Raw genomic sequence first — 11,348 nt, 5'->3', positions numbered from 1 at the left:
GAAAGTTCAGACAGAGCTGAACCCAAGTGTTTACTACAGTGATGAGCAACCGATGAGCTGCAGTGTTAACCTTTGACAGCACATGCTGACATCTGAGCCCAGGAAATTACTCAACTAAACCGTGACCAGATTGGTCTGCCCAAGTGTGCTGAATGCACATCAGTAGTCCTGGGATCATGTAACCAACACTAGCTGGATGATCCAAACACATCGTTGAAAAGCTCTAAATATTTCCCAGGCTTCATGTTTATGTCAGGTGACAAGTTCAGTGATTCACTAGTTCACTTACTATCATTATTGTTGCAGTTTCTTGAAATCTAGCTCCAAGAGCAGACTGGCGTAATAGGTGCTCGATAAATATTGATTTACTAACTGACTTGAGTGAACCACAGTTACTAACATTAGTTACTCATCCATCTGTCAATTCATTCAACCCTTTATTCATTCACCATTTACTCATTCAAAACATTTATGAAGTGCCAATTATGTATGAGAACTGTTAGACACTGGGAAAACCAAGATGATATAGCTGCTAGTTTCCAAAAAATTACAGTACTGAAGAATCTTATAAATCTAGTGCAGTCAGTGTTTCTGTTATTCACATTAAAGGACTATAAGAATTATATTATTGCAGGGGCCAGTGTTTGACTTAACAGTTAAGGCACCCACATGCCATATCAAAGTACCTAGGTTCAATATCTGATTCTAGTTCCAGTTTCTGACTCCAGTTTCCTGATAATGTGGACCATGGAGGCAGGGTTATTGGCTCAAGTCACTGGGTCTCTGCCACCCTCACTGGGAGACCTGGGAAACCTGGAGTGAGTTCTCTGCTGTTGGCTTCAGTTCTGGCCCAGCTCTAACCATTATGGGCATTTGGGGGAATAAACCAATGAACATCTCTCTCTCTCTCTGTTTATTAATTTTAAAAATTATAATTAAAAACGAACTACTATATTATTGGAGTCTTTAATCACACTCCAGTCTTGTAACACCTTGCTGCAGACCAGTCGCCATAAATGAACTACTTTAATCACTTTACTCTTTGAATATCATGGTTGTTCATACATACAATTCTGAGTAAATAGTCTTATTACCAGGAAGCAATAAATGACACAACAGCAAAGAGCAGTGTGGTGGGGAGTAAATTCAGTTAAAAAGGAGTTTACTAGTTGGTGTTACAGGGAGCCTCAATAGAGCAGCCAAGATCAATTATATGGAAAACATCAAAACAAACAGGAGATGGGAATGTGAGGGACAGTTCTGTTAAAAGAATTCAACTAGCTATTACTGCCGAGTGCTGTCTGTCTTATACAAGGTCATTCACTCACCCTCCAAGCTTATCCTTCCACTTCTGAATATAAATGTATGATATACACTAACTTTAGAAAAAATTTATGGCACTAAAAAAGTAAAAGGATATTAATTACTACCACCTAGAAACCACCTCAGCTATTATTCTGTTTTCATTGCATCTTGAATATCACTTTTTTTAGAAACTTTATTATTATACCCAAGAATGATACATCTTTTGCGAGTACTTAGACATAATTATAATACAACTCTTTGAGGACAGAGATCCTGCATGGGAAGTTAGTGCACAGTGACTCCTGTTGTTAATTTAACAATTAACACTCTTATGTATGGTGTCAGTGATCATCCAAGGCTCTTAACATGAGCAGCCTAGGCTATGGAAGCCTATTGAATCCACACACTCCATCAGTATTTAGACAAGGCCTTAGGCAAAGTGGAAGTTTTCTCCCTACAGAGAAAAGTACCTTCTTTGATGACCTCTTCTTTCCACTGAGGTCTCGCCCACTGAGGTCCTTCATGTAGGACATTTATTTTTGCCAGAGTGTCTTGTCTTTCCATGCCTGAAATGCTCTCATGGGCTTTTCAGCCAGACCAGAATGGCTTAAGGGCTGATTCTGAGGTCAGAGTGCTACTTAAAGCAATTGTCATTCTATGAGTTGACTGTGGACTGCTTCCCATGTTGGAGCATACACTCCATTTTAATTTTGTCTTTTAATATTACCAGACACTTAATCCTATCCATATGATCACCTTGACACTTAAGATGGTATTTTTACTGCCCAGTGTAAGGGGATTTGGGGTCCCCTGGCAAGTTTTTAAAATGTACCCTTAGAAGTAAGTCCTTAGGAATATATGCAGAATATATGCAGAACTATACAGCTTTACAGTTACACACTTCATATACTTCATAGTTAAAACTTTAGGAACATGGTGGTTCTTGCCACTGTGCCCACCATCCCACCCATACTCCCATCCCTCTTCCTCCTCCCACTCTTATTTTTTCCTGAGATCTATTTTCACTTGACTTTATATACTTATGTTTAGCTCTAAGTAAAAAATTAAACAAATAGTATGAAAACAAAAACTGTTCCTCAACAGTCAAGAGAAGAGCTATTCAAATCATTGCTTCTCAAAGTGTCAGTTTCACTTCCACAGATTGCCTTTTAGGTGCTCTATTAGTTCTCATAGATCAAGGAGAACGTTTGATATTTGTCCCTTTGAGACTGGCTTATTTCACTAAGTATGATGTTTTCCAAATTCATCCATTTTGTTCCAAATGATTGGATTTCATTTTTTTTTTTACTACTGAGTAGTATTCCATGGTATACATATCCCATAATTTTTTATACAGTCTTCAACTGATGGGCATTTGGGTTGATTGTATGTCTTAGCTATTGTGAATTGAGCTGCAACAAACATAGGGGTTCAGACAACTCTTTCATATGCTGATTTCATTTCCCTTGGTTAAATTCCCAGGAGTAGGGTGGCTGGGTCATATGGTAGGTCTATTTTCAGATTTCTGAGGTATCTCCATACTGTCTCCATACTAGGTATAATATTCACACACCCACAAGGACCACACAAAGGATCTGTGCAGTCCTTGGTGTAAGCAGATTCCCAGCAATGTCCCTCACCAGGGAGCCGTGAGTGTGTGGAGCCTCCAACAGTGACTGCCCAGAGTCCCAGCTACACCTTGAGCCCTTCCAAGCAGTCTCAGTGTTTTCATGGTCCCATCACATAAAACTCCCACAGTCACCAGCACCCAGCTCCCTGTTAGTTCTCTTTGCCAGACTTAGGAGTCTCCGCTTGGTTGGTTGCTGGGTGCAGACATGAGTTCGCACAGCTGTTACATATGTCCAAGATGGCATCCGCTCTCTATTGGCTTGTTACAGGATGCCATTGCAGGATGATTGGGAGAGAGAAATGTATACTCCCCTTTATTTTCTTCTCTTATGTTGGCCCCCACAGAGGGGGCTCCAAGCCAGACTCCCTCCAGGCTCTTCCTGCGGCTTTATTGACAGTGGCTTGAGCTGCTGAAGACTAGTCTCACCTCACTCTCAAAAGCTGGTGTGGAGGATCTTGGATTCTGGGGTCCAGAGTTTTGTGCATCCACGCCCTCCATGTAGGTCAACTGTGTCCCTCTAATTTGCATGGAGTTTCCTTTGCTGTTTTCTTCCTAACTCTTCCCTGAGACTGTTCTCTCTCCACTTTTTTTAAAACTATCTTCTCCTAGACCAGAGCAGTAAGCTCCCTCCCTGCCCTGCCATCGTAATCCTTCTCCTAATTGGCTTTTGTGCTCTAGCATCAGGCAAAAGCTCATTGTATAAAATAGAATGAGTGTTACAGTGAGGTGAGCAGGGGTGGTTGGCTTTATAGACAGAGAAGAGCAAGAGGAAGCAGAAACAGGGAACAAAAGTGGATTAATCATTTCAAAGTTACCTTCCACATGGAGTTAAAATGGAGTGTCCTTCCTTATTGCCTTTGCTCTGTTAGCCTAGAGCCTCTAGTGTGTTTTGGGAAATCTAGTCTGTTTAGGAGTTTAGTTTGGTTACATGGAGCATGAGTGAACCCATTCTGATCTAGTCTTGTCTGCTGACCCATTTCTCAGCAAGCTATTCCAAAAACTTGGCATCCCATAAACTTTAACACTACGTATGGTAGGATAATAAAGTAGGAGCTCATTTGTCTTCACTCCCTTGAGAGTTTAGAATCTAAATAATTAGGGCCAGAGCCGTGGCTTAACAGGCTAATCCTCCGCCTTGCGGCGCCGGCACACCGGGTTCTAGTCCCGGTCGGGGCGCCGGATTCTATCCCAGTTGCCCCTCTTGCAGGTCAGCTCTCTGCTGTGGCCCAGGAAGGCAGTGGAGGATGGCCCAAGTCCTTGGGCCCTGCACCCGCATGGGAGACCAGGAGAAGCACCTGGCTCCTGGCTTCGGATCAGCGCGATGCGCCGGCTGCAGCGGCCATTGGAGGGTGAACCAACGGCAAAAAGGAAGACCTTTCTCTCTGTCTGTCTCTCTCTCACTGTCCACTCTGCCTGTCAAAAAAAAAAAAAAAAAAGAATCTAAATAATTAGGTTTAACAAAATAGACAAATCCAAAAAACAATGGATTGTCAGAAATCTATCATTTTTGTAGAAACTTATTTCCCAAATAGTAAAAATAAGATACTGGGGGAAAAAGAAATGTAAAGCAATGTTTTATCAATTAGGAACTGTCTGTGAGAATACTCTTTTCAAGACCTCTTTGGGCATTCTCTTTCTCTTTTTTAAATATTTATTTATTTGAAAGGTAGAATTATAGAGCTAGAAGGAGAGAATGAGAGATCTTCCATCTGCTGGTTCACTCCCCAAAAGGCCCCATTAGCCAAGGCATACTAGCAGGGTATATTTTTCAGAAATGTAAGAAATAAGAAGCTTTTTTAAACTACATAAGCACAGATAGTATATGTCATAATGAATATGAATGAATAAGTGTATTACTTGAAAATTAAGAATAAAGTAGATGTCTAATACTAGCCAGCACATTTTCATCCATGCATATACCCACCAGCCATCATTTAACAAATATTCATTGGGGATCACTGATGTGTGTGGCACAGTGGGTTGATCTTGATGAGTGCCTAGGCACAGTCTAGAGGCCCTGAAATCACTTAGCCACTATATACTATTCTTCCTAGAACCAGGGGCAGTCTAATGAAAACACTTATGGAGAGCTCTTTCTCTAGAAAGCAGATGAGATTTCAAAATCAACCAGTTCATGCACTTTTGTACAGGTTACATTAGGGTGAAAGCAAGAATGGCAGTTGCCACACATGAGTGCAGAGTATTGGAAGGGGGTCCGCAGACAGGATCAAAGCAGGACATTATCAGGGTGGGTCATGGAAATTTTGAGCTGAAAGATATAAAATATTGGGGCCGGTGCTGTGGTGCAGCCAGTTGAAACTCTGGCCTGAAGCGCCAGCATCCCATATGGGTGCCGTTTCTAGTCCGGGCTGCTCCTCTTCCAACCCAGCTCTTTGGTATGGCCTGGGAAAGCAGTAGGAGATGGCCCAAGTCTTTGGGCCCCTGCACCAGCGTGGGAGACCCAGAAGAAACTCCTGGCTCCTGGCTTCAGATAGGCGCAGCTTTGGCTGTTGAGGCCAATTTGGGAGTGAACCAGCAACTTGGAAGAGCTCTCTCTCTGTCTCTACCTCTCTCTGTAATTCTTTCAAGTAAATAAAATAAGTCTTTACAAAAAAGATAAAACATCATTAAAAAGTGAGCTGTGATTGAGAGATGTGTGGAAAATTACATCTGCAGATGTACTATGAGCACATCTTCAAATGCTCCTAAGAGGCAAGAAAAGAAACAACCTGGGGATGGTGTTGTGGCCTAACAGGTTAAACTGCCGGCTACAGCACTGCATCCCATATGGGTGCCAGTTCAAGTTCCAGCTGGTCTTCTAGTCCAGCTCCCTGATAATGTACCTAGGAAAGCAGTGAAGGTTGGTTCAAGTCCTTGGGCCCCTGCACCCACATGGGAGACCCAGGGGAAGCTCCTGGCTTTGGCTTGGCCCAGCCTTGGCCATTGCAGCCATTTGGGGAAGTGAATCAGCAGATGGAAGACCTCTCTGTCTCTCTCTCTCCCTCTCTTTCTCTCTAACTCTGCCTTTCAAATAAATAAACTAAATCTTAAAAAAAAAAAAAAGAAAAGAAAAAAAGAAACCTCTTTTGGTCCTTAGAAAGCACAAACTATCAATTAAATAGATAAACTTTGTAACAGTCTCTCTCTCTTTTTTTTCTGTTCTTATTTTCTGGTTTTGAGTTGTATCTTGGGTAAGTGGAGATCTGCTAGATAAACTATTTCAGGATAAATGGGAGAAATTAGAGTTGTAGAAATTAAAGTTATGGAAATAGGTGGTTTTCCTTTTCTAAGGCACATCTATTTTTCCATTGCTGCCATCACTCCTAAATTCCAGGTCTTTCCCTTTGGTAAACCACTGCCATGAAATTGATAAAATAGCTTCAGATGCAAAATAAAAAATAAAGTCTTCCTTCCATCCGTAGGCATTATCTCCTCTTTCTCAGGAAACATATCTTTGTCATGGTCTGTTTGTTTCCAAATCCCTCAAACACAAAGCCCATTGTCATGGCTACAGCTTCAGTAAAACTGCTTCTTTATATACATTTCTGCTTAGATCAGGGAAAATTTGCTGTATTATATTAGCCATGGGAGGGCTCCGTTGCAGTTTCTGGGGAAAAGAAAATTCTGCAGTGGTAGTTTCCTGGCACATGATTGTATGTCTGCAATTTTCAGTGGACCACACCTATTCATAAAGGTGAAGTAAAAGCCGAGCACACAGCCCAAGTCCATTGAGAATGCTTATTTAAAAATTCTAGCAAATTTTCTTCAAACTTAGAGTATATTTCTGTAGCAAACAGTATAAAAATGAGACTTGAAATGATAAGCTCTGACTTATCCATTTTATTTTTATCTTAAACATTTTAAAATTCGCAGCAATAGCTTACGTTCATGATATGCTTATTATAGGTATCTAATGCATGAAATAATGTACTTATGGTTGTATATTATTCATTGTTTTTCTTCCTGACAAACAAAAACTTTTATTATAATTGAATCTGACAGGCCAGATGTTGTGTGTCTTTATTTCCATCTATAACAGTAATTCCTACCATGTGTCTCTACAGGATAATAGGAAGGAAAAAAAGAAAAGTATAGAAACTTCCAGGTGACTGAATGTAAGTTTTTACTTCTGAGGTTTTCAGCACCTTTCTATGGATATCCTAGAGTGCATTTCATGCATGTGTTTCAAAAACCTGAAATAATTACTACTCTTTTTAGGGACCAAAAGCAGGGTTTTGAGACTTTACATGTATTTTACACATGTTATATATATATATATATATATATATATATATATATATATATATATATGAAAAGAGAATCTGAAATTTGGGGGCATTCCTGAGCAATAGTGAAAACACATGGGAAAATTTCAGTTCTATGTCAGATTCTTTTGGAGTTTCCTTTTCTTCTTTTTTTTTTTGTACATCACTTACAGAAAAGTCATAGCTACCCCTACAGAAATTACAACAAGATCAGGGCCAGTAACAACCCAGATACCGAGTTTTGAAGTTTTAATTCCTTCTCTCTCCAGCTGTCAGTGGTCAGTGGTGCACTTGTTGTTTAGTTTGCTTCCCTTTGACTAAGGTGGTGGTAGGGAGAGTAGTCAGATGCATGCGAAGGTTATTAGATACCAAAACCTCAGTGATGTATTTGACAGTGAAGGATAAAGCACTTGAGAATAGACAGAGGCTCTGGGGGGAGAAATGGTCACCCAAGGGGCATGAAGGAACAGCACTTCAAACTGTTGATTTTTGAGGAGAAATTATTAGTCCCATAATTTAATAAGGAAGTCATTCTGTAAATAATTAAACAGCGGCTGGCGCTGTGGCTCACTAGGCTAATCCTCCACCTGTGGCGCCGGCACCCTGGGTTCTAGTCCCGATTGTGGCGCCGGTTCTGTCCCGGTTGCTCCTCTTCCAGTCCAACACTCTGTAACCCGAGAGTGCAGTGGAGGATGGCCCAAGTGCTTGGGCCCTGCATCCGCATGGGAGACCAGGAGAAGCACCTGGCTCCTGGCTTCAGATTGGTGCAGCGTGCCAGCCATAGCAGCCATTGAGGGGTGAACCAACAGAAGGAAGACCTTTCTCTGTCTCTCTCTCTCACTGTCTAACTCTGCCTGTCAAAAAAAATAAATAAATAAACAGCAATAGGCTGTGGGCAATTTTTAAGCCAAAAGGCATCCTTATGGCAAAATGGCAATTTATATTATAACTCTTAAGAACTCATTGAAAATCCAAAGTGATGGTCTTCCTGTGAACAAATTAATTACTTTTTCTTGTTTTGACAGATCTGTTCTCCAGTTCTTCTCAGTATTTTATTCTCCAGTGTTGACAACTCCTCTCTATCTCTTCCAGAGCTTCTTTATGTCTTCTCCCTTCTATCCTTTTCTCCTCTACTCCTCAACACACCAAAAGATTACGATAAAACAGCCTTCCCTACTAGAGACGATCTTTATAAAAAATTAATTAATTAGACACAGAGATATCTCCCATCTGCTACTCTCCAAAAAATGCCAACAGTAGTCCCTCAAAGGCCCAGGAGTGCAGTCAGGAACCCAACTGCTTGATCCATCACTGATGCTTGCCTGGGTCTGCATTGACAGGAAGCTGGAGCCAGAAACTGGAGCCAGGAATTGAACTCACATACTCCCATGTGGGATATAAATGTCTTATGCACAAGGCCAAACACCTGTCCCCTTACTGGGTACTTTTAATTGTCATTTTAATTTATCTGAGTTGTGAAAAAAGAGAACTGCCAAGATACCTGAACACGAGATGACGCAGATAGAAACTCTCCTCATATAAAAGTTGTCAAATCAAATTCTGCTGCCATAATAAAGAAGTAAAGTGAAATAAAGGCAGGCTTGAGGTCAAGAAAAACTTGTCAAGTGCTTAGCTCTAGGGCAGATGGGAGAATACAGATGGCAGATATGCTTGCCAGACAAGCTCTTTCTTGAAAGACTCTTGTTAATGGCTGCTCAGATTTGGCGACAATGAAGTCTAGACTGTCTCATCTGTCTCTTAAAATCATCTTCCATCTCTGAGATTATTCCATCTGGTCAAATTGGATGTCCTCTGAGCACGAACTCTAGCCATCCTTTACCTTTCCTTCCTTTGTTCCCTGGTTTATGATTTTTTTCCACCTCCACCTCCCACTATGGAAGGTTCTCCCCAGGAATCTGGATTAGACAGTGTTGGTTTGAACCTCTGGTATTTCACTTTCTACCTATGTAAGTTTGGAGAAATTACTTAAAACTGATACATTTTAATTTTCTTATCTGTAACTGCAAATCATAATAGTACTTGCCTCCCAATTGCCTTGCTGGCTCTTGGTTCAGCCTCAGCCATTGCAGGCATTCAGGGATGAAACAATGGATGGGAGTTCTTTCTGTCTCTCTGCCTTTCAAATAAATAATGTTTTAGAAACTTGGATGAATGTATTAATAAAAATTGCCTGCCTCATAAATTTTTAAAATCTATTTATGTAAAGGGAACAGATTTCATGTATTTCATATATGCAGTTTCCTCCCTCCCTCCTTCCCTTCTCATTTTTCTTTTAATTTTTGCAATGACATACTTTCAAGTTACCTTATAATGACAAGCTCAATCTTCCACTAAATAAAGAATTCAACAAGTAGTAAGTAGAAAACCTGTTATTCCTCAGTAGGCTACAAACAATAATCAAATCTCAAAATGTCAATTTCACTCATATATATTACTTTTTTGTAGTACAAATCAAGGAAAATATGATATTTGTCTTTTAGGGGATGGCTTATTTCATTAAGCATAATGGTCTTCAGTTACCTCCATTTTGTTGTGAAAGACAGGATTTTTCTTTTGTATGGCTGAGTAGTATTCCATCATTTATATATACCACATTTTCTTTATCCATTCATTAGTTGATTGACATCTGCATGGACTCCTTATGTTAGCTATTGTGAATTGAGCTGCTAGAAATATGGTGATACAGGTAACTCTTTCATATGCCAATTTCATTTTCTTTGGTAAAATTCCCAGGACTAGGATGGATGGGTCATATGATAGATCTATTTTCAGATTTCTGAGGAATCTCCACACTGTCATCCAAATTGGTTGTACTAGATTACATTGCCACCAGCTGTGTATTAGGGTACCTTTCTCCTCATATATGCCACATTTGTTATTTGTTGATTTTTGGATGATAACCATTCTAACATGGGTGAGGTAAAACCTCATTGTGGTTTTATTTGCATTTCCCTGATGACTAGTGATCTTGAGCATCTTTTCACCTGTCTATTGGCCGTTTGTATTCATCCTTTGAAAAATGCCTAATCATATCATTAGCCCATTTCTGGATTGCTTCTTTTCATTGTCATTGAGTTTCCTGAGCTTCTTATATATTCTAGATATATCCTTTATCAGATGTATAGTTTGCAAACATTTTCTCCCATTCTGTCAACTGCCTCTGCACTTTGTTGAATGTTTCCTTTGCAGTGCAGAAGCTTCTCAGCTTGGTGTAATCCCATTTGTCTATTTTTGCTTTTGTTGCCTATGCTTCTGGGGTCTTATCCAAGAAGTCATTGCCTAGATCAATATCTTGCAGTGTTTCCTTTATGTTTTCCTCTGGCATTTTGGTGGTTTCAGACTTAGGTTTAGAACCTTGATCCACCGTGAATTAATTTTTGTGTAGAGTGTAAGGTTGGATTAAGTAATAATATGCCTGTAAAGTACAACATTGAGCTGTTATTATTAATGCATGACCTTTATGTTTTCAAATAAAATCACACTTGCTCATGAAGTCATCTCCAGTAACCCATGTTGGAAAGGAATGTCTCTTTTGCTGATTTCTGTAACATTTACTGTTATCATGACCAACAGAACTCTTAGTATGAACAATCTTGTGGTCTAGTTCCTTGTGTATATTTTCTCATCTGAACTGGAGGAAAAACTTTTGGGTGCTGCCTATTACAGTGTCTAGAAAAGTGTTCTGTATACAGCAGACATTCCAAAAATAATAATTAAATCAAAAAGTCAAATGAATTATTTTATGAATTGGTTGAGTGAATCAGTAATATAGGTAATTAAAAACTAATTTTACAACTCTTAATCCATTACCCATATAGAGGGATTATGGTTTTCTAAAGTGGATTAGCAGGAGTGATGAATCTGTTTGGAGAATTCAGCTTCTGGTATGCCAGAGGCCTGTGAATAAGCAGACACCAGATGTGGGAATTGGAGGCCAGAAAGGAGAAGAATGTTCCAAGTTCCACTGTCCCATGACAAGCTTTATCTGAGAGGGAGGATTTCACTTTAAATGACATTTTACTCACTGCACTTGACTGGACATACTCGTCACTGAACCAGCACTAATTTTTTATGAGTTGATAGTGCCAAAAGACTTTCTGGTATTTGAGAATAATTAAAAGATATGT

The sequence above is a fragment of the Lepus europaeus genome, chromosome 16 (assembly GCF_033115175.1).
Source record: "Lepus europaeus isolate LE1 chromosome 16, mLepTim1.pri, whole genome shotgun sequence".
Taxonomy (NCBI): domain Eukaryota; kingdom Metazoa; phylum Chordata; class Mammalia; order Lagomorpha; family Leporidae; genus Lepus; species Lepus europaeus.
Note: the sequence above shows the minus strand (reverse complement) of the source record.